The sequence below is a fragment of the Corythoichthys intestinalis genome, chromosome 11 (genome assembly GCF_030265065.1).
Source record: "Corythoichthys intestinalis isolate RoL2023-P3 chromosome 11, ASM3026506v1, whole genome shotgun sequence".
NCBI lineage: Eukaryota > Metazoa > Chordata > Actinopteri > Syngnathiformes > Syngnathidae > Corythoichthys > Corythoichthys intestinalis.
The window spans coordinates 42,237,401-42,261,995 of record NC_080405.1 but is presented as its reverse complement, the minus strand read 5'-3'; the positions used below and the strand labels follow the sequence as shown (position 1 = coordinate 42,261,995).

The window sequence follows — 24,595 nt, the reverse complement described above, 5'->3', positions numbered from 1 at the left end:
ACAATGGTATCTGACTGCCACTGTTACCGTTTGTTATATATACAGTACTGTGCAAAAGTTTTAGGCAGGACACCTGCTTAAAACTTTTGCACAGTACTGTATATTTTTATTATATTATGTATATACAGGATATACTGTATGTATATATTTTCCCCAAGTGGAAACTTCCATGATCCTAATGAATTTAATAATTAAAAATATATATATTTAAAAACCTCTTTAGTAAGGAGGAAGTGTAAATAAATTATAGGATTAAGATGTGTTATCAATGAAAAAATTAAAAGTGTTCGTTGGCTGTCATTGAGTAGCATTTGCGATCGCTACACAAAGCTAACTAAATTACCTCCAAGAACGGTAAGAGACGTAGGACAACCAGAGGATATATAGGAAAGGCAGGGCTGATGGTAAAGGATAGCTTGTTGAAACAGGAGAATGTCATTGTCAGTCGCGTCGATAAAAAAGCTAAAGCTATGCTTAGGTCGGCTCGTTTTTTTTGTCTTTTTCAGCTTTCGACACTAAAGCCATCTCTTTAACTGAACATTTTTATGTTCTTCCACATCTTTGCCAGTCAATTTGGCACCAGGCACATCATTTTTGGAGAGAATTGGTAGGTTTAGCTCTGTAAACATCTCCTTCGTGCACGATTTCCATTCATTTCCTATTATGGACAAACGGTGGCTTGTCCCTACTTAGCAACAGTAGCTAATGTCATGAATATTAATGAGCGGAAGTGACGTGTTGCTTGCGGTACGCCATTGGGCGTTTAGCACTGTCAGCGGCAGCAATTGAGTTAAATGGCTTTCCTGTAAGGGTAAAAAGACAAAACAAAACATAATTTGTGCATGAATAAGTTCAAATTGAGTTTGAAATTAATAATAAAATTTAAACCGAGCTCAGTAATCAGCCGTGTCATATTTTAATCAACCATATACAGTGGTACCTCGACATACGTTTGCTTCGACACAAGATCGCTTCGACATCTGACGTAAAATTTGACTCGCCATTTGTTTCTACGTCTGACGACATGCTCGAATTACGACGATTTATGACAGCGCCGCTGTTTCTTTGTTTTCCCGCAAAAATGACGCACAGCGGATTTTCTTGTGAGAGAAATCAACATGGGTTCCAAGAATGTTAGTGCAGGTGGTGAAAAAGGAAAAAGGTGTGGCTTATCATTGAAATGAAGATGGAAATGATAGAAAAATATGAGCGGGTGTGCGCGTCTATGAACTGGCTCAACAATACGACCGTAGAATGTCTACGATCTCGACGGTCCTTCTCCAACCTCCGTTCGCCAGTCTTTGTAAGTTAAGGTGACAATTATTGTGATTGTCACATCGCCAAACAAATCGACAGCTTCGTCAAGTTTTTAATCATTTATTTCAGAACTTGTGCAACATAACATGCCTATTGTCCGCCGCAGCTGAACATGAAAGTACACCACACAAAACACACTCGCCACATTAGAACCCGATTTGTTACATTAGTACAGGTATTATTATTATTACTATTATTATATTAGTATACCTATTTTTATTCATAGTTTATTTGTTTTGCTCTGTGTAATTTCTATTTGCAATAGTACCAGCAGTATTTATTAAGGATTTAGTGTAGGTTTTCGGGCTGTGGAACGAAATAATGGAATTATAATGTATTCTTATGGGAAAATCCTGCTCGACATACGACCATTTCGACTTACAAACAAGGTCCAGAAACGAATTACAACTTGGGCTGCAGCTATCGAATATTTTAGTAATCGAGTAATCGACTGAAAATCCTATCGATTAATTGAGTAATCGGATAAAACATATTTTTTAGGTAAAGAGCAATCATAAAAAAAGACATTTCATCTAATACTAAACCATTTTCAGTCAATCAATGTCTTTATTTTCGATGTACATTGTTGAAAACAGCCAACAATTGCCTCTCAGGTGTGACTAGAATAAAAAAAAAAGACCAATTCACTGCTTTCACTCCAAAAACTTTTAGATCTTATAAAGAATATATATATTTCTTACCTAAAAATGCCATTACGCTTGATAACACACATCACTTAAAAGTTGTTTTTCCCTCAATTGAATTTCCATTTGTGTCAAGCCATTTTTAAGTTCTAGTTAAGTTTTAAGTTAGTCTAAACTGTAAGTCCTGATAGGATTTTGAGTTTTTGCAGTGTTCAAAATAAATGTATTGTAACATATCAGGTTATAATATGGCGAGGATATTTGCATGCGTTCCTGAATGCACCGCGTGACGTGCGGGGGTGAGGGAGGCGCGGGAGAGCGAGAGACGTGCCTTCCTGTTGTTGTTGTCGTTCCACAAGTTCCCAAAAAAGAAATAATTGCAACCCAACGAAGCGGGTGACTCTTTGTCAACGTTACAGTATGATACCTGCTGTATTGGAGCACATTAGGGGCCAGTGCTACTTGGTGTTTTATCCAGCAATGACTACTGAGCTAAAATTGACAGTTAGCTTTATCATATTTTCATTTTACACCCTCATCACTCTACAGTGCTATGTTTCACAGATTAAATAAAGCCTGTATGTAAGACACGTCGAGTGACAGTAACATTAATCTTATTAGCGCTGAGAAGTGTACTGCTTTAAGATGGCGGCTGTTGACTCTGTCAATTCGCATCTTGTTCAACCTACATGTGATATCTATGAGACGCATCAGATGCTACCTGCTACCACCGCATCATGCAGGCTAGTTTTTGGCAACGACGGCATAGTTTGTAGCGGCTGTCGGCTGCAGAAAGTTTTTAAAAAAAATTTTATTGCTTCTTCCTCTACGCACATGACATCAGCACGTTGTCCCGCATTAAAAGTAGTCCGGGCAAAACGTGATTCTTAGAGCTCGCAAAATTAAATGATTCCTCGAGGTGTATAAAGTTACTCGGATCAGTTTTTAAACTCGAGTTACTTCAGTTGCTCGAGTATTCATTTCAGCTCTAATTACAACCATTTCGACTTACAAACAAGGTCCTGGAACGAATTAACTTCGTATGTAGAGGTACCCAGGGGTTAATTTGTGCCGGATCATGTTCTGGTATCTCTTGATTTTGGACTCCTCGTGTTCCGGGACTTATTTAGTCCGTTCCGGGACCTTTTGAGTATCAATATTAATGATAATATTATACCGGGCGACGTGGAGGAGAATGTGAGGCGATGAACTCATCATCGTCACTTGCTACGCTAGCGCCGTCTTCAATAAATAACGCCACGAATCACTGCGCTTTACCGATCGGAGCGCACATTACATAACACTGGAAACCACCACTCTAAAGTCATGGTTGCCCAAACTTTTCACCAAGCATTTGGGCTGAACAAAAAACAGTCGCTTTAAAATGTAACGCTTGCTAAGTGAAAGCTTGGCAGCAAAAATAACACAGGAACCTTGACGCTTTTTACCCCCTCATTTTATTCTTCTTTCCGCCACTCTAATGCAAAACAAACAACAAGTCACTGGCGGGCGGCTATGCAGTCCACCAATCGGAGCGTCGCGCTGGCTCACCAATAGGAGCTCCACGTTGACGCAGAAATTTCCGTGCCAATGACAGCCCCGGTGATGCTACAATATAAAAACGTTTTTAAAAAATGTCCAGCCATCCATCCATCCATTCATCCATCCATCATCTTCCGCTTGCTCCGGGGTCGGGTCGCGGGAATAAAATAATAAGATGCATAGATTCATTTACAGAACACATCACAAGAATTGCATGTTGTTTCCAATCTTCACTTTTTGTTAGCGGTGCTTTCAACTCTGAACCATAGTAAGTCAACCACCGCCCTTCCTTTCTCTCCCCCATACGCTCACCCACTTCTTCTCCTATGCCAAATCGGCAATGCCGGTCACACTGAAACCGGACAGCGGCCCCTTGGAGATGCTGGTAACAATCTTGTTTATAAAAATGTTACGTCATTTGAAAGAGTCAGAAATTTGTTGATACGCTCAAAAACTGCACCAACAAATCAGCCCCTGACATAAATTAGAAAAAACTTTAGGATCAAACAGTATTTCAACATGCCTAAAAGGTAGACAAACGAGTCAGAAAAGCAACAATGGCAACAAGGAATGTTTTGGACAACTAAATATGATAAGCTAGATAGGCCGCTGTGCCAATCTTTTTTTTATGTTTTACAAGTTAGACCTGTTGAGAAACTAATTGCTGACTACAGTAATTTGGCAGTTTTTGAACAGTAAATATTATAATGTTGATAGTTTGCAAGCGGTTTATTACATGCCAAGTCAAGTGAACTCCCAAACTAAAGACACATTGCAAAAAAAATTTACACATTATGCCCAAAAACATATTTCATTTTTTGAACGCTGGTTAGCTTAAAGAGCATACGACACCAGAAAAGAAGTCTTAAATGGCATTATTATGTGAATTAGAATCATATTTTGAGACGTTTCGACTATATACAACAATTTAGCAAAGCGCAGATGACGAGAAATTAGTCTTTTAATCTGCCGGTTAGCCACGCCTACAATTATAGGGCTTTAGCGTCCCCAACAGGTGGATGACGTCAGCGGTAGACTAGGCTCATCGGTTTTACTATTCAGCCCATTGAGGGGGAATTGTTCAGAACGAGGAAAACGAGACGAAGAGAGCTGCAAAATGTCATTGTTTCAGTCTCTCTACTCTCAATATTTTTACAGGATATTCTTTTTATCCAAGTATTTTCCCCAATAGCTATATAAATGGCTTGAGAAGGACCAGTCAGCCCGTCGAGGGGGAACTATTCACAATGAGGAAAACGCGACGAAGAGAGCGGCAAAATGTCATTGTTTCTGTCTCTTTACTTCAATATTTTTACAGGATATTCTTTTTACCCAAGTACTTTCCCCAATTGCTAAATAAATGGCATGGTCATGACAAATAACTTGTGCTAAATGGAATATAAAATAATAAAAATCCATTTATTCAAGACGACATGGCAAAATTACTCCATAATGGTCAAAACAGTCGACTTTACCTTTACTGTCACACCTGCCGAACGATATTTTATGACACCTAAATCGGACATATGTCATTTCCCTTCCCCGGCTTCGGAGAATGTAAACAGACCAGAAGGAGTGACAGCTAGCCGACATGCTAACCCGAACCGAGGGATGTTTCAAAGTCTTCGAAGTGGAAAATCACACATAACTAGCCTGGATTATTTGACATGACGACCCGGTTGTCGAGTTTCTTTGCGGATCGGCAAACCGCCCGGCGGAGAGCAATTTACAGTTCGTTCCCTGGAGGAGGGTGGCTGGAATTGTTGTGTAGCTAACGTGCTAACAGCTAACTGCTAATGAGCGTGAGGATAGCTTTTTACATGCCTATCAATGATCAAACGTAAGTAGTCCTTTATTTCAAGGAATTTTATAGTGTTTACTTTGTAATCACTGTATTCGTATTTGACATAATACAAAACAAGATGTTTACTCACTTCCTTTTAAGTCCAATGGTCCCACAGTAAATATCCACGGTGAATGGGAACCTTTTGAAACTCCAAAAAGGCGCATACGCCTCTCCCGCATACAGAATGATTTTTCTGCAGCCGTTTGGCTGGCGTGATGCAAAAAATAAAAGTATTAATCCGCAAAATCAGATGAATCCTTCGTCCTCATACACAACAGTACACTGTAGCGTGAAGAGGACGTCTTCTACCGTACACGTCACAGCGCCCTCCTCCTCAATGCGAGACCGAAGCCGGAAGTCACTCATTTTCCTGGCGCGGGATTCAAAAAACTAAATAAATATAGCGATCGCTTCCAAACACATCCAAGCGGTCCATATCATTCAGGAGCATAAAATACCGCGTGTATTATGAAATAAACATGCTTTTTCGTGTCACAAGCACTTTAAGGCAAGGCAAGGCAAGGCAAATTTATTAAAATAGCACAATTCAACACAAGGCAATGGCGTACCGCACGCAGGCTATTTTTAGACCGTGACGTCGCATCGTAAAGCGGAAGTAAAGCCGAAGTGGGACATTATAGACCCACCCTCGCATAGACCCAACGTAAAAAGTGCTACTTTTCGCCGGTAATCTTTCAAAAACGAACGTGCCGATCACGCATTGCTTTTTTGGAACTTGTAGAAACGACTCTAGACATTACGACCATGAAGGATGTTTTCTTCATACGTTCCCGGAAACCAAAAACTCGGGAGGAAAAAATGTGAAGACCGAATCAACTTGCGCGGACTTTAACACCAGCTCGGCGAATCCATTCACGTTTCATATGCAGTAAATATTATGTTGGGTTGGCATGGTCTTTCAGAGGACAAAGAGGTAAGCCATTTTTATATTTTAACTTTATTTTTTTAGCGTAACGTTGTGCCGTACTGCTTCTGTCTGACAATGAATGACCTGAAAAAAATTACAATGGTATCTGACTGCCACTGTTACCGTTTCTGTTATATATATATATATATATATATATATATATATATATATATGTAAACAACTTTAGTAAGGGGGAAGTGTAAATAAATTATAGGATTAAGATGTGTTATCAATGAAAAAATTAAAAGTGTTCGTTGGCTGTCACTGAGTAGCATTTGCGATTGCTACACAAAGCTAACTAAATTACCCCCAAGAACGGTAAGAGACGTAGGACAACCAGAGGATATATAAGAAAGACAGGGCTGATGGCAAAGGATAGCTTGTTGAAACCGGAGAATGTCATTGTCAGTCGCGTCGATAAAAAAAAAAAAGCTAAAGCTATGCTTAGGTCGGCTCATTTTTTTCGTCTTTTTCAGCCTTTGACACTAAAGCCATCTCTTTAACTGAATATTTTTATGTTCTTTCACATCTATGCCAGTCAATTTGGCACCAGGCACATCATTTTCGGAGTATTGGTAGGTTTAGCGCTGTAAACGTCTCCTTCGTACACAATTTCCATTCATTTCCTATTAGGGACAAACAATGGCTTGTCCTTGCTTAGCAACAGTAGCTAATGTCATGAATATTAATGAGCGGAAGTGATGTGTTGCTTGCGGTACGCCATTCAAAGTGCTTTACATCACATGAAGATCATAAAAATCACATTAAATCAATAGAATGTAAAAACAAAGACAATCAAAACAGGAAATAAAATTATTAGAGGTGCACGACAATTATCGGACCGATAATTATCGGTCCGATAATAGGAATTATGATGTCATCCCAATAAATCCAATAACATTATATATTATCGGGCCTTTGGCTGCCGCCCAACTCCCTGAGCACCCGACCCCTTTGGCCCCTCCCACAGGTGGTGAGCCCATGGGAAGGGTGGGTGTGTTCCAATTACAGAGGGATCACACTCCTCAGCCTCCCTGGTAAAGTCTATTCAGGGGTGCTGGAGAGGAGAGTCCACCGAGAAGTGGAATCTCGGACTCAGGAGGAGCAGTGTGGATTTCGTCCCGGCCGTGGATCAGTGGACCAGCTCTACACCCTCGGCAGGGTCCTCGAGGGTGCATGGGAGTTCGCCCAATCAGTCCACATGTGTTTTGTGGATCTGGAGAAGGCGTTCGACCGTGTGCCTCGGGGAGTCCTGTGGGGGGTGCTCCGGGAGTACGGGGTACCGAGCCCCTTGGTAAGGGCTGTTAGGTCCCTGTACGACCGGTGTCAGAGTTTGGTCCGCATTGCCGGCAGTAAGTCGAATTCGTTCTCAGTGAGGGTTGCACTCCGCCAAGGCTGCCCTCTGTCACCGATTTTGTTCATAATTTTTATGGACAGAATTTCTAGGCGCAGCCGAAGCGTTGAGGGGGTCCGGTTTGGTGACCTCAGCATTAAATCTCTGCTTTTTGCAAGTGGAGGAGTTCTAGTATCTTGGGGTCTTGTTCACGAGTGACGGTAGGAGGGAGCGGGAGATCGACAGGCGAATCGGTGCAGCGTCTGCAGTAATGCGGACTGCACCGGTCCGTAGTGGTGAAGAAGGAGCTGAGCCGAAAGGCAAAGCTCTCGATTTACCAGTCGATCTACGTTCCTACCCTCACCTATGGTCACGAGCTTTGGGTCGTGACCGAAAGAACAAGATCCCGGATACAAGCGGCCGAAATGAGTTTCCTCCGCAGGGTGTCCGGGCTCTCCCTTAGAGATAGGGTGAGAAGCTCGGTCATCCGGGAGGGACTCGGCGTCGAGCCGCTACTTCTCCGCGTAGAGAGGAGCCAGCTGAGGTGGCTCGGGCATCTGGTTCGGATGCCTCCTGGGCGCCTCCCTGGAGAGGTGTTCCGGGCATGTCCCACCGGCCGGACGACCCAGGACACGCTGGAGAGACTATGTCTCTCGGCTGGCCTGGGAACGCCTTGGGATCCCGCCGGAGGAGCTGGTTGAAGTGGCTGGGGAGAGGGAAGTCTGGGCTTCCCTGTTAAAGCTGCTGCCCTCGCGACCCGACCCCGGAACAAGCGGAAGATAATGGATGGATGGATTATCGGGCCTATTAATAATATTTTTGGCATGGTGTCGGATTGGGATGTGAGCGTTTGTTTCAACTCCTGTTTTGCCAGTATGCAAAGTTTTGTCACTGTTCTAGAGGCCGTCTTTTTCCTTCACTGAGTTATAAACCTTACTATGGCAATTTGCAAATGCATTTTACAGTGTTATGTTTACAAGTTCTTGAGAGGCCTTTTGGTTATTAATAGGCTTGCTTTTCTAAAATTGCCAGGTTAAGAAAGTTGTTTCATGGAGCAAGAGCACAAAAGTCTCCTCTCCTGTTGCACCAAATGTTTTATCTGCTGCCAAAGCACAATACCTGTTGGGTTTATGTTTGTTTTAGATCAGTGCTAATTGTTCAGGAACACAACGTCAATTATATTGATTTTGATTGACTCAAATTATATTTATCTAAAAAAATTAATATGGGCTCTTTTTTTTTTTTTTTTTAGGTCAAAGCTGTTCTTGTCTTTGTTTTGTTCATTATAATGTTCATGTCATCATGAAAATTCTGGTTTGATCAAAGGCAAATCTATGCTGAATCAACCACTGGTATTATTGACCTACAGGTGTTCAAAAACTCAGGTGAATACATTGAAAAATGATATATTATCGGTTATCGTATCGGTATCGGCCTTGAGGAGCAGGAAGTTATCGATATCGGTTTCAAAAAATGGATATCGTGCACCCCTAAAAATTGTACATAAAAATCGCATTTAATCACGAATAGAATACAAAAATAAAATAAAATAAAATAATAAATAAATCAAAAATGCTACTACTACTACTACCACTAATAATTGAAATGAGCAATGAAGATAAAGCATAAGAGGAATAGAAAGCAAACAGATTGAAATATTTAGACAGTTATGGATATGCAGTCCTAAACAAAAGTGTTTTTAGCCCTGATTTAAAGGAGGTAACAGTTTGAGCATACTTCAGACCTTCAGGTAACTTGTTCCAGAGGTGAGGAGCATAATAACTAAATGCTGCCTCACCCTGCTTGGTTCTTGTTCTTGGAACATAAAGGAGACCTGATCCAGATGACCTTAGGGGTCTAGATGTTTCATAGGAATCTAACAAATCAAGCATGCTAATACACAATAGTAGTCGCCATTGTAACCAGTTAAACACAATACAATAACCCAGTTTGTAAAGAAATTGTGAAAACAATTGAGATAGGACTGTAAGAGAGAAAAAAAAAAGTGATTTTTATTTGTTCCAGATCGCCCAAGGTCAAGGTCCATTAATTGGTTGATTATTGCAAAATTTCGAAAGACAACTATCGGTCATCCATCACAATATACCGTTACTGAAGAAAGGAAAACCACTTTAACTGCAATGAAATTCTGTTCAAATAATCTAAAAACATACTGTGTTGATGGTAGGTTGTCGGTTCTGTGAAATGTAATGGAAAGGGAACGAAACTGTTGGTTGCTTAGATACAAAGTGTACATAAAGCTGAGACTGTAATTTACATCATAGTCAAAGTCAAAATAAGGCTTGGTTTTCATCTCTTCAATAATTCTGCACTCATGCGGAATATGACCATCAACGTTTTGCCACATCCTAGTCATGTCTTTATATTTTCATCGTGTGGGCCAGGTTCTTAATTAGCATAAGAAACAGAAAAAATGCAATATAGAAGAGAGTGGTAAACAGCCGAAGAAACGATTTCATCTTGATTTGTCTTCCTCTACATCTTTTGCGCATGAAGTGTTAATGTGCAAGCTGGATAACAAGATAAGAACATGTTTACTTGCTCTGTAAGGAACCTATCTGGAGCACAATCTAATTCCTGCAAGCCTCTTCCTGGTTCACTGCATGGCTCTGATTGGATCACATTTTTTTCTCCAACGAAGCAGCGACAAGAGGAATGGCTAGAGTATAGGACCATGTTTAATTGTCGAAAACTCCGAAACAAGATCCCACTCAGAAGATTATATGTACCGCATGTACAAAGGGTCTATTGTGTCCATGCAGGGAATGAGTCAAGGGCTGAGGATGAGACCCCCACCTGAGGTGCCCTCAAACCACCACAGGGAACACTGAACCAAATAGCCACCACCAAATTGGCTACTCAGCCTTTCAACACAAGTTAACTATTTCAGGGAATGTACATTTGCTGTCAGCAGAAAGGTTGCACAACCTTTGTAACACATAATACATTGTACGACTACTAAGATCGCAGTCTAAAGAGAGATACAGTACATTGAAACATATGTAGAAACCAACCACTTTTTAATTGTCATGAGTAGTGTTGCCATATACAGTGGGGCAAATAAGTATTTAGTCAACCACCAATTGTGCAAGTTCTCCTACTTGAAAAGATTAGAGGCCTGTAATTGTCAACATGGGTAAACCTCAACAATGAGAGACAGAATGTGGGAAAAAAAAACAGAAAATCACATTGTTTGATTTTTAAAGAATTTATTTCCAAATCAGAGTGGAAAATAAGTATTTGGTCACCTCCAAATAAGCAAGATTTCTGTCCTGTCCTGTCCATAACCTCAGTCAGTCACACTCCAAACTCCACTATGGTCAAGACCAAAGAGCTGTCGAAGGACACCAGAGACAAAATTGTAGACCTGCACCAGGCTGGGATGACTGAATCTGCAAAAGGTAAATGCGCCGCCAGGGTCTCAAATCCTGCACTGCCAGACATGTCCCCCTGCTGAAGAAAGTACACGTCCAGGCCCGTCTGCGGTTCGCTAGAGAGCATTTGGATGATCCAGAGGAGGACTGGGAGAATGTGTTATGATCAGATGAAACCAAAAATAGAACTTTTTGGTACAAACACAGGTTCTCGTGTTTGGAGGAGAAAGAATACTGAATTGCATCCGAAGAACACCATACCCACTGTGAAGCAAGGGGTGGAAACATCATGCTTTGGGGCTGTTTTTCTGCAAAGGGACCAGGACGACTGATCTGTGTAAAGGAAAGAATGAATGGGGCCATGTATCGCGAGATTTTGAGTGAAAATCTCCTTCCATCAGCAAGGGTATTGAAGATGAGACGTGGCTGTGTCTTTCACCATGACAATGATCCCAAACACACAGCCAGGGCAACAAAGGAGTGGCTTCGTGAGAAGCATTTCAAGGTCTTGGAGCGGCCTAGCCAGTCTCCAGATCTCAACCCCATAGAAAATCTGTGGAGGGAGTTGAAAGTCTGTTTTGCACAACGACAGCCCCAAAACATCACTGCTCTAGAGGAGATCTGCATGGAGGAATGGGCCAAAATACCAGCAACAGTGTGTGAAAAGCTTGTGAAGAGTTACAGAAAACGTTTGGCCTCTGTTATTGCCATCAAAGGGTACATAACAAAGTATTGAGAGAACTTTTGGTTTTGACCAAATACTTATTTTCCACCATAATTTGCAATATATTCTTTAAAAATCAAACAATGTGGTTTTCTGTTTTTTTTTTTTCCCCCCCACATTTTGTCTCTCATGGTTGAGGTTTACCCATGTTGACAATTACAGGCCTCCCTAATATTTTCAAGTGGGAGAACTTCCACAATTAGTGGTTGACTAAATACTTATTTGCCCCACTGTACTAGTATCGGTATTGGTACCGATAAGGCACTAAAATGACGTAATCGGTATCGGGGAGTACCGTACTTTTCCGACTATAAGTTGCACCTGCGTATAAGGGCGCTTTAACACTAGACCAAGAGGGCCAGTGTCCTGTTGGAGAGCTACCTCCTAGCAACACTTGCAAATGAGTTGCTGAAAAGGTTCCAAGTAGCATAGAAGAGTAGCATAGAAGAGGTGATATCTCCCTCCTGGGAGGGGAAGGAGCGTGGAGCGCCACAGCATGCTGCTGGGTCACTGCACGTAATGTAGCATAGCATAGAAAGTCGCCGCTCGGGCAGTGGCGGGGTAACTCCCTCCCCCGACTCAATGCTGAGCAAACTGGAGTATATTTAAAAATTGCATAGGGGAAAATTAAACCATGAAAGGGAACCACGTGGTGCCCCAAGTCACACAGGCACGCGTTCGCTCTCACTTTCGTGACTATTTGAACTTTCAAATTCTAGCCATTTTCCGGGAGAGCGAGACTCACAAAATGGCCGCTCCTATCGGTTCCGCCTGCCTATGCCCCTGTCACTCTCACACGGTACGTTCAGTAGCGGCATGCAAAACACAACCGCCACATTAGAACCCGATTCTGTGTATCAAATGCAACTGCTTGGCACAGTACAACAACATTTGGCCATGGCTAATCGTCTGTCATCTTGCCATTGTTTATTTTGACAAGCATGCGTGCTGTACTTCCGATTCCAAGGATGCCTTGCGTGTACTGTGCTGCAAATAAAGTAGCAAAAGAATACCCTGCTCCAATTGCATTCACAAACGAAGCAGGGTGTGATTAAAGTAGGGTTGTTCCGATCATGTTTTTTTGCTCCCGATCGTTTTAGTTTGAGTATCTGCCGATCCCGATATTTCCCGATCCGATTACTTTTTTTGCTCCCGATTCAATTCCAATCTATTTCGATAATTTTTCCTGATCATATACATTTTGGCAATGCATTAAGAAAAAAATGAATAAAACATGGACGAATATATACATTCAACATACAGTACATAAGTACTGTATTTGTTTATTATGACAATAAATCCTCAAGATGGCATTTACATTATTAACATTCTTTCTGTGAGAGGGATCCACGGATAGAAAGACTTGTGACTTAGTATATTTTGACAAAATATTGCCATCTAGTGTATTTGTTGAGCTTTCAGTAAATGACACTGTAGCCATGCCCAAATGCATGATGGGAAGTGGAACCATGACTGTGCGTAGTACTACCAATTGATATACCTTCTCTGCGTTGGGAAATAACGTAAGGTGTTAAGAAAAAGATCAATTGCTACTTTGCTTCCCCACATTGCTTCCCATGATATTTCTAATTGTAGGGAGAGGGATTGTAAGGCTTTAGCCAATTAATAAAGGCTCCAAAGGCTGCCAAAATTCATTTTACGCTGCCTTTTATCTCTCTATATAGGTAAAACGGCGCCATTACAGATTGAGCGCGACAATGCGTGAGTGGGTCGTGCGGTGCATGCATGAATTGCGTTACATATTTTAACGTGATACATTTTTTTTTAATTAATTACCACCGTTATCGGGATAAATTTGATAACCCTACCTTAAGCCTAAACTAAAGACTCTGGATGAGTGTAACATATTATGTCTGTAACATTAAATACAATTAGAAAATGATTTAATTAAAAAATATATATATATTAAAAAAAGGCACGGCCGATATTTTTTTGCCGATTCCAATACTTTGAAAATGACGTGATCGGGATGCCGATCGATCGGGACATCTCTAGATTAAAGCGGACCGAGACCCACAATTTTTCTAGCGAACCAGAGTTCGTTTGTTTGGTCAGAACTAGAGTTCGGATGCGCGTTCATATTTACAAAATAACTGACTATCTGAGAAAAAGAACTCTGGTCCGTTTAAAACGGCCCAAACAGTGCTAGTGTAAAGGCGCCCTAAGTCACTCACACAAGCCAAAGAATGCACATTAAAAAGGGAAAAATATATATACTAGTAAGTCACACTGGAGTTTTGTCCAATTTTGGGGGTGCATTTTTTTTTTAATAGATCAGAAACCAAGAACAAATATTAGGTATATGTTAAAGTGTTATAATAATGGTAAAATGTAGAACCACGGAATAATTAGGCACCTGATGATGTAACACAGGGGTGCTCAAGTCCAGTCTTCGAGAGCCCCTATCCAGCTTGTTTTCCATTTCTCCCTCCTCCAACACACCTGACTCAAATAATCAAAATCATTATCAGGCTCCTGCAGAGCTTGCTGATGAGCTGATCATTTGATTCAGGTGTGTTCAAGGAGTGAGACATGGAAAACAAGCTGGATAAGGGCTCTCGAGGACCGGACTTGGGCACCCCTGATGTAACATATGAACAGTTTTTCAAATACATAGAACATAAACAACACAATGTAACAATCTCGTGGCTGTCAGAGTGAGGGAAAAAAAACATATATAAGTTAGTCCTGAATATTAGTCGCAGGCCAAGGCAAACTATGAAAAAAGTGCAACTTATAGTCCAGTAAATACAGTACTAAGAAGTAACAAGCCGATGCTCCGCAATATGTACTCTTCAAGATTTAGTTTCCAAACGCTGGTTGCCCTACCCAAGATGGCTGCCAGCTACACACGCCGACGTAAAAAAAAAAAAAAAAAAAAAAAAAAAGAGCACTTGTCGACCTTCCCAAGATTTAGATATACGTCCAATCGTATAGTGTACAATCATGCTTCTGCTGTGAGTTTATCACTAGTGGATGTCCAACCCACTTGAAGTGGCCAGCCCTTCCAGTTCAAATGGATCTGACGTCTATGACCATCAATGGCAGCCAATGAGTTAAGTAGTGTCTGACCACACCCTGATAGAAGTACTTCACATTCAAGTGTGTGTGCAGAAATTTAATATTAAGGGTCCTGAGAAATGCTTGCGATGCTAAAAAATGGCCGCACTGGTTTGTCACTGAAATCTCACTGTCTTTTCCCATTTCATAGTTATTCAACTCAAAACAATAGATCAGGGAATACCCACTTTTTTTCAGCAATTCTGGTTGTGACGTCACAACCATAAATGATGAACATGCATAGCCTTCTAGTGCTGTGCTAGCTAGTACGTTGACAGAATGACGGTGCCTATGGATAGCATGCTAGCAGACTGCAAAAAAGAAAACTGCAGCTAATTCTGGTTGTGACATCAACTTCTGTTTGGAGATTCTTTTAGTGGGCAGGGTGAAGGCATCTTAAAAAGGGAGACTAATAAGGATCTACTTTCCACATTTCTGTACACTTTTTCTGTGACTTTTGACGGATTTATGCAAAAAACTTAGTCTTCTATGATTTTAAAGTGCCTATGACAGCAAAAAGCATGTTAATTTCATATTTCACACAGTATTTTATGCTCATGAATGAAATGGACCGCTTAGATGTGTGTGGAAGCAATTGTTTTATTTATTCAGTTTTTTTAATCCCGTGCCATGAAAATGATTGATTTATGGCTCCAGTCTCGGGTTGAGGAAGAATACAAATGTGACGTCACCCAGGTCAGCATCTCCCAACACAGCCATTGTTTTATAGCATGCAGATGGACTGCGGATTCAGCTGATTTTGTGGATTAATTTCTTTATTTTTTCGCATCACGTCAGCCCAACATGCTGCAGGCTTTTGTTGCTGCACCAGGGAGAGTGGTGTGAGGCTTTTCAGATTTCCAAAAGATTCTTGTTCACCGTGATGGACAAAACAAGTCCGACAATCAAGAGACCATTGGACGGGTGACTAAATGAGTAAGCTTCGTGTTTTATATTATGTCAAATACTGGGATAATGCCAAACATTTTAATAAGGAGGTGGCTTGCATTTTGTTGGTGATAATACTAATCCTGTTTTGTTTACATTTTCGGCGTTTCCCCTTCTCTCCCCTGCGACGAGCACTGCCTGCCTGCCGCCGTAGGCTGGCCGATCGGTGAAGACAATCAACCCCGTCGCCGCGTGTGACATGAATTGGGGTACTTTTCTGTGATTTGTCATTTTCAGCGTTTCCCCTTTTCTTCCCTGCGATGAGCACTGCCTGCCCACCACGGAAAATAACTTGATAACTCGAACCGGTGTTTCCATGTCGGCCAGCTGTCCCATCTCCTGCTTGACTAACTCCGGCAGCATAAAATACTATTCAGGAGGTGCAAGAAGTCGAAAGTTTTGACCATTATACAGTACTTTTGCCCTGTCATACTGATTAAATGCATTTGTAATATTTCATATTCCATTAAGCACAAGACTGTTATTTTTCATGACCATAAAATTTATTTAGCAATTGTGGAAAAATACTGAGATAAAAAGAGTATCCTGTAAAAGTTTTGGAGTAGAGAGATTGAAACAATGACATTTTGCTACTCTCTGTCGCAATTTTCCTCATTCTGAATCGTCCCCCTCAATGAGCTGAATTCTAAATCAGCTGAAATAGTGACCCTGCCGACGTCATCCTCCAGCTGGGGATGCTGGAGCGCTATAATGACAAGCGGGGCTAAACGGCAGACTAAAACTAATTTCTCGTCATCTGCGCTTTGCCAAATTGTTGTATATAGTCGAATCGTCTCAAAATAGGATTCTAATTCACATAATAATGCTATTTAAGATTTTTTTTGTGCTTTCAAAGGCACTTTAAAGTCACTTGCTATAGCAAAAAATAAATAACGTGTTATCTGTATAGTACTGGTCGACACCATACAGCCGCGTAATGGAATCGGGTGCCAAAAAATGGTATCGTTACAACACTCGTAAACACAACTTGGACATCTATGCTCTGCACTATCCAGTTGACGGAAATGGTAGCAAAGGATTAGACTCGGTTGGGAGATTAGTAGTAGTGTGCGCATTTGAAGTAGAATCAGCCAACCAAAGACACACTGCACATTTGTAACATGCTTGCTGAGTGTGAAAGCACAGCAAGACCATGGGAAGTCTAAGCAAAGCTGCCTTCTTATTCTTACTCTCTCACTGTTGCAGTAATTGTTGATGTTATTCTAATCGCTGCAATGCGGAGGTCTTACTTTCACTTGAGGAATGTATTGTTCTCTTTGTGTTTACACAGTACATAGGAAATGTTGTTCTGGGGGCAAACAGCTAGAAAATGCAAAATATGTTCTCATGAACACATTCAGCGTATTCATTATAGAATAGAAGAATAGAAAACTATGTGTCAAAGGTTATAGCTGACTTGAATTTTTTTTAGTTTGTTTTTAAAGGAAACCACGGATAAAAAGACTTGTAGTTCTTAAAAGATAAACATTATTATGAGTTAAAATAATTCTATATTAAAACCAGTCTTGGATGTTTTCGTTTTCATACAATTTGTAAAATTTAATTTAACTAGTAGAGCGGTGATGTCACATGGTCAAGCAGCCGGGCTTTTAGATTATCACTCTAGCCACATAAACATGTCATCTGTTCAACCCTTTCAATTTGAACTCAAGAGGAACATGAATGAGCATGACAGCACTGTCGATATTTCACAAAACAAGCAGCAAAAGCAATATGAACAGGAAAGACGGGATGAGACTAGACAAGAGTAGGAAAAAAAAATAGTAGTGTTCTCCCACAATGTGCTACACCAGCGAAATGTTATACAAGAGGCCAAGGGCGTAGGTTTGGTCTCAAGACAAGAACAAGAACCAAGCAGGGTGAGGCAGCATTTAGTTATTATGCTCCTCACCTCTGGAACAAGTTACCTGAACGTCTGAAGTATGCTCAAACTGTTAGCTCTTTTAAATCAGGGCTAAAAACGCTTTTGTTTAGCACTGCATATCCATAACTGTCTATATATTTCAATCTACTTGCTTTCTATTCCTCTTGTGGTTATCTCCATTGCTGATTTCAATTATTATTAGTAGTAGTAGTTTTTTTTTTTTTTTCCCATTTATTTATTTTTATTCTATTTGTGATTAAATGCAATCTTTTGTCTTGGTTTTTACGTTGTATTGATTTAAATGTGATTTTTATGATCTTCATGTGATGTAAAGCACTTTGAATTGCCTTGTGTTGAATTGTGCTATATAAATAAATTTGCCTTGCCTTGCCTCAACATTGGTAGGGACGCTATATCAGCATAACCTGCATGCGGTTAAAAAAACGTGCATCGGCTGCAAATAAAAATATGTTTTCAATGATAAGAGATAGAAAATACATACATTTTAATTAGGGAATAAATGCACAAAATGCACAGTTGGATTAACTTTAACAGTAGAAAAAGTACAGGTCACTAAACAGCTTTCTACTCGAGTTTTACAGGTTAGAAAGTTCACACAGTTTAATGTTATGCTAACTCTGATGCAGGTCGGACATTCAGTTGCAAAATTAGTGGTGTGTTCCCCACTTTCACAACATTGACGTATTTTTACATTACTTAAAATGGCTGCTGTTGGCCGAAAAAAACATTTTAATATCCCTCCTCTTCAAAGGGGGCGGAGGAGGCAGCAAGTCAACATGTATTTCTGTTGGGATTGTGTGAATGTGGGGTTCTAGTCATCAGCTAATCAAACATGCGTTTGAAGGGGAAAAAATGGACCAGCACATTCAGCAAGTGAAAGGGGGTAAATGTAAGTCTGAACATAGTGTAGGGTCAATTCTATCCTTACAACTTATGGGAAGACAATCTAAATTACCTATATACTGTAACTGAACTCATTATATAATGCAAATAAGGTTGCTTAAAAGTTGGTGGGGACAATTTGAGAATCCCTAAAAGTTGGTGGTGTTATGTCCCTACCGTCCCTATGCTAACCTACGCCCTTGCAAGAGGCGAATTTGACACCCAAAGTTTAGATGCATACAGACAGAACATTCTAAAGATGCCTTAAGTAAATTAATCAACGTGCTAATATTAAATAAGGGTGGTTTAATTATGATCGTGACTAATGTGATCAACAGATCAACAATCTGCTTTAAAGCCACCACAAGAAATTACAACGCTTAAAAGTATGAGAGAGAAAAATATGCAGAAAGTATTTTGAGGTAATGAAAAGGTGAAAACTTGTTGGACGTCTCGTCGCGGAGAAGGAATTAGTAACCCGATAGTGTTCGTCTTGTGATCCATGGTACTCACAGCCAGTCTTCCCAGTTTATATCAGTTGGACTTGTATCGCCAACAGTGTTATGCAATGGGTTAAATCCTATGAGAAAAAAACATCTTTAGACTGTTACTTGGAGCTGTGTATAGTATATTCATTTTAATTTAATTAATTCGGTTTTTGTTAACATTGTATTAATTTACAAATTTATTTAAAATTAAGAATGCTAATAGAAAAAAGACAGCAATTTTAATAATAATATACAGTGGGCCAAATAAGTATTTAGTCAACCACCAATTGTGCAAGTTCTACTTGAAAAGATTAGAGAGGCCTGTAATTGTCAACATGGGTAAACCTCAACCATGAGAGACAGAACGTGGAAAAAAAAACTGAAAATCACATTATTTGATTTTTAAAGAATTTATTTCCAAATTAGAGAGGAAAATAAGTATTTGGTCACCTACAAACAAGCAAGATTTCTGACTGTCAAAGAGGTCTAACTTCTTCTAACGAGGTCTAACGAGGTCTACCCTAAACCCTAACCCCTAACCACACGGGGGGACCTTGTGAATGACCTACAAAGAGCTGGGACCACAGTGACAAAGGCTACTATCAGTAACACACTGCGCCGCCAGGGACTCAAATCCTGCACTGCCAGACGTGTCCCCCTGCTGAAGCCAGTACACGTCCAGGCACGTCTGCGGTTCGCTAGAGAGCATTTGGATGATCCAGAAGAGGACTGGCAGAATGTGTTATGGTCAGATGAAACCAAAATAGAACTTTTTGGTAGAAACACGGGTTCTCGTGTTTGGAGGAGAAAGAACACTGAATTGCATCCGAAGAACACCGAATTGCATCCGAAGAACACTATACCCACTGTGAAGCATGGGGGTGGAAACATCATGCTTTGGGGCTGTTTTTCTGCAAAGGGACCGGGACGACTGATCTGTGTAAAGGAAAGAATGTATGGGGCCATGTATCGAGAGATTTTGAGTGAAAATCTCCTTCCATCAGTAAGGGCATTGAAGATGAGAGGTGGCTGGGTCTTTCAGCATGACAATGATCCCAAACACACAGCCAGGGCAACAAAGGAGTGGCTTCGTAAGAAGCATTTCAAAGTCCTGGAGTGGCCTAGCCAGTCTCCAGATGTCAACCCCACAGAAAATCTGTGGAGGGAGTTGAAAGTCTGTGTTGCCCAACGACAGCCCCAAAACATCACTGCTCTAGAGGAGATCTACATGGAGGAATGGGCCGAAATACCAGCAACAGTGTGTGAAAAGCTTGTGAAGAGTTACAGAAAACGTTTGCAACAAATACAAAAAAATGACCAAATACTTATTTTCCACCATGATTTGCAAATTCTTAAAAAAAATCAAACAATGTGATTTTCGTTTTTTTTTTACTTTCCACATTCCGTTTTTCATGGTTGAGGTTTACCTATGTTGACAATTACAGGCCTCTCTAATATTTTCAAGTGGGAAAACTTGCACAATTAGTGGTTGACTAAATACTTATCTGCCCCACTGTATATACGGTATATAATAATAATAATTGCTAACATATAGAGTATTTTAAATTAAGAAAAAAAATTGTCACTTGCCCTTTAAAGGATTAAGGTCTTAAGGGTCAACTTTTGAATAGATAGAATCACATTCTACCATTACGTTACATGAAGTACTCCGCAGTAAACAACTGTAGGTTATTTTCAAGCCAATTAGAATATCTGAAGCTGTTTTAAAATAAGTGGTAAGATTAGAGATGAGGGTTTATAAATTGTAAGAATTGTGAATAAGAAATAAAAACTTATATTGAAATATGCTGAACTCAGTTCCAGGAATCACTTAGCAAAATATCAGGCTTATCTGTGAAGTCAACACAAATGCGTTGGGGAAAATAACAATAATAATTGCATCCAAAGAAATAATTGAAGATTTTTTTTAAAAAAATGCAATTTCTGGAGAAATGACGTGGGAATGCTTTCATGGTACAGCTAAACTCCCGTGAATGTTGGGTCACTTCCTATTGGTTTTGAGGCAATTCCAGAAATTGATTGTTGATTTTGGGGTAGTTCCATATCAAATCATTTTGGTTTTTTAATTCTGAGTCACTTTATATTGAGTTTGGGTGACATCCTGTTGATTTTGGTGTGGCTCCGGATCACTTTCCATTGTTTTGGGGGAAATTCTGGGTCGCTTTCTGTTAAGTTTGGATGATTTCCTGTTGATTGTGTGGCAATTTCTGTATTATTTACTGTTGAGTTAAGGCAGTACATCTCAAATAGTGAGGCCGGTGTGGCGCAGTTGACCTCGGGGGAACATAATATTTTGCCGTACTAGAATAAGTGTAATTGCACATCAGCTCAGTGGGTGGCAGTGGCACTCTCATTTTCAGAGTGAGCGCAGTATTTTTGAACCAGACAAGAGCACACAGCAAAGAACACTGGAGATATGAAGAGCTAAGACAAGGAAATATGACCAAGTGTATGTAGCGTTTGGCTTTGACTTTTAATACAGTGAGAGACAAGGAAAGACAAGTCTGTTTACCATGTCTAAAAATGTTTGCAGCAGACGACAGGAAGCCAAATCAATCAAAATGTCACTTAAAGACATTAGACCCCAATCACATTGATAAGTCGCTTGATTGTTTTTTCAGCGAAAATGTGCCGAATATTGCCAACAATCGTCCTGCTTTGTCAGTGTTACATCAGTAAACCAACGAGAATTGTTAGTATGATATAAGGTGGCATACCAGGTTGCTCAGTGCAAAATAACCCCACACCATTAGGGGTGGGAACCTCTTGGTACCTCACGATACAATATGATTTGCGATACAAAGCTCATGATAAGGATGATCTCACGATACGATGATTATCAATACATTGGTCAGGAAACCATTCTAGTATGTTCTACAAAACAACTAATAAACAGAAAAACAAGCTATTTTCATCCTTCTGCTGTGAATTGGAATGAATTGATCACTAGTAGACGTCCAATCCGTTTGAGCTGGGAGGGTTGTCCCTCCCACTTCAAACGAATTGGCCGTCTATGGCTATGGTGGTCAATGGCAATCAACAAGTTTCAATTTGGGCGCATTTCAGGCCATTTGCTGTTGATTTTTAGTCACTTCCTGCTGATTTGGGGGCATTTATGGGTCACTTCCAGTTTATTTTGGGTTACAGAACAGGAAGTGACCCAAGAATCTCTCCAAATGAATAGGCAATGACTCAAACTCAACAGAAAGTGAATGCCCTAAAATGAAAAAAAGTGAGAGCCCCAGCGACAAGGGCATAGGTTTGCATGGGGATGGTAGGGACATAACAATACCAACTTTTCAAGATGCTCAAATTGTCCCCACCAACGTTTAAGCAACCTTATATGGATTATATAATGAGTTCAGTTATACAGGTACTTAAGATCTTAATTAAATTAATCTTCCCATATGTTGTAAGGAAAGAATTGACCCTACCGTTATTAAGTGTATTATTTTCATTATGTTCAAACTTACATATACCCCTTTTCACTTGCTGAATGTGCCTGTCCATTTTTCCCCCCTCAAATACACGTTTGATTGGCTGATAAGTGATGGCTTGACCCACCCAACAGAAATACATGTCAACAACATGCCGCCTCCTCCGCCTCCTTCGAAGACCAGGGATATTAGAAGTTTTTTTTCAGCCAGCAGCAGCCACTTTAAGTAATTCAACAAGAGGCCAATATTATGGAGGTGGGAAGCACACCACTAATTTTGCTACTGAAAGTCCAACCTGCATCAGAGTTAGCATAACATTAAACTGTGTGAACTTGCTTGCCGGCAAAACTCGAGTAGGAAGCTGCTTAGAGAGAAGTGTCCTTCTGTTTGTGTTTTCTACTGTTAACGTTAAAGTGAGAAATGTAGTAATCTCTGCTGGAAACTATAGAACTAGAAAAACATGAGCAGGAAGCTGCTTAGGGTGCTGCATAACCTCATATGTTGCCCACACAACACAACATAATCATAATTAAATATGTGCATAAAAAAAGTTCCCACACTAGCGTTGCGTTCAACTGATCGATCGTGATCGACGTAATGAGCACCCCTGTTTATTAATTAGGTTCATATTCGCAAGAAATGTAACCCTGACCCCAGTTCAATAATCTATTTGGTCTTCTTAATGTCCTAGCATGAGCAAAAAGTGTACATGTTATATCGTCCCTACCAATGTTGAGACCAAACCTACGCCCTTGCCCAGCGATATATCGATTCTTGACAGGGGCATATCGATAACCTTTTGGGATACAAAGTATCACGATATATCACCATTTCGATAATATGGGAGTAGATCCACCAATGGGAGTTTTTGTGGGTTTGAGTTGAAAGTCAATAGAAGTGAATGGAGACTTTCTTGTGTGTGTGTTACTCAGTGACCATGAGAATTGAATGAGCAAGGTCAATAAATGTGTTAGGCTGAATGCTGCAATGGAAATGAATGGAGCTTTTTTGTTGTTGTTGAAAACCATGAACTTTTGGCCTGACAAAATGTATTAGTCTTAATCAAGTGAATTTTTGGATCATTTTTTGAGTTGTAACGGTGTAATTGGGTGTAAAACATGGGAGGAGATTTTAATATTTATGTACAATTGTATATGTTGGATGTTTTAATTTTAGTCAAAGCATTCCCACAATTAAGTAATTATTTTTGGGGGATGGAAGGACGGATGAGAAAGGTGTAAACACTGACGGGCATGCTGTCATTTTGTCTCACTGAGTTGATACGGCATGCTCCTGAGAGACACATCTGTCTGCACACATCACTCCACTACATTCACCCGCCTTCTCTGCTGTTTGCTCCAGCGTGGGTGGTGAACAGTGGCTTCGATGAGCTTTTTGCTTTTGAAACCACTATTTATTGCTTGTGCCCTTGAGTCAAAACAGAAAAGATGCTCCTGGCTATGCTATCTAAACAAGTAGAATGTCCCATGCAGTAAATCTTTAAGGCGAACATCAGCATGAGATGGGTTGCCACAAACGCTGATTTAGATAGAGGATTAATTAACAATTATTTTTATGATGAGTCAACTAATCAGCTCATCTATGAATTACATGTTTATTATTAGTTTATGAATAAAAATGTAATTAGGAAATGTGAATTGGGACCAAATTCTATGCACTGAAAAAAATTGAACTATGAATATTATGTACTTAACTCTTGTTATTACTTTCTAAATCGAAAGCAGGGGTCTAATTTTGTATAATTACAATTAGGGCTGCAGCTATCGATTATTTTAGTCGTCGATTAATCGATGAACTAGTTCAAATAATCGAGTAATCGGATGAGGAACATAAAAAGATTAAAATACCTAAGCTGAGCCTGGAACAGTATACAAACATAAATAAATGAGGATTTAAGTAAAACAAAAGAACAATTGGCTGAGTTACATAGCAAAAGTCCACTAGCTTAAATGCTATAAAATGCTAACTTTTTTCTACAATACTCTTCACAAATGGTTCAAACATATAATCCCACAAAAAAATGTCTAAACATACCTATAAACTAAATTACTAATGCATTGAAAAAAAAACATTAGCTCAAAC

At 40.0% G+C, this 24,595-nt stretch overlaps 1 protein-coding gene across 5 annotated transcripts in view; it reads right to left on the bottom strand.

Annotated features, from left to right (window-relative positions):
- The window catches only part of nexmifb (neurite extension and migration factor b), a 249,522-nt gene that overhangs the window by 55,506 nt on the left and 169,421 nt on the right, over positions 1-24,595 (bottom strand). The gene's annotated exons all lie outside the window — the stretch shown is intronic.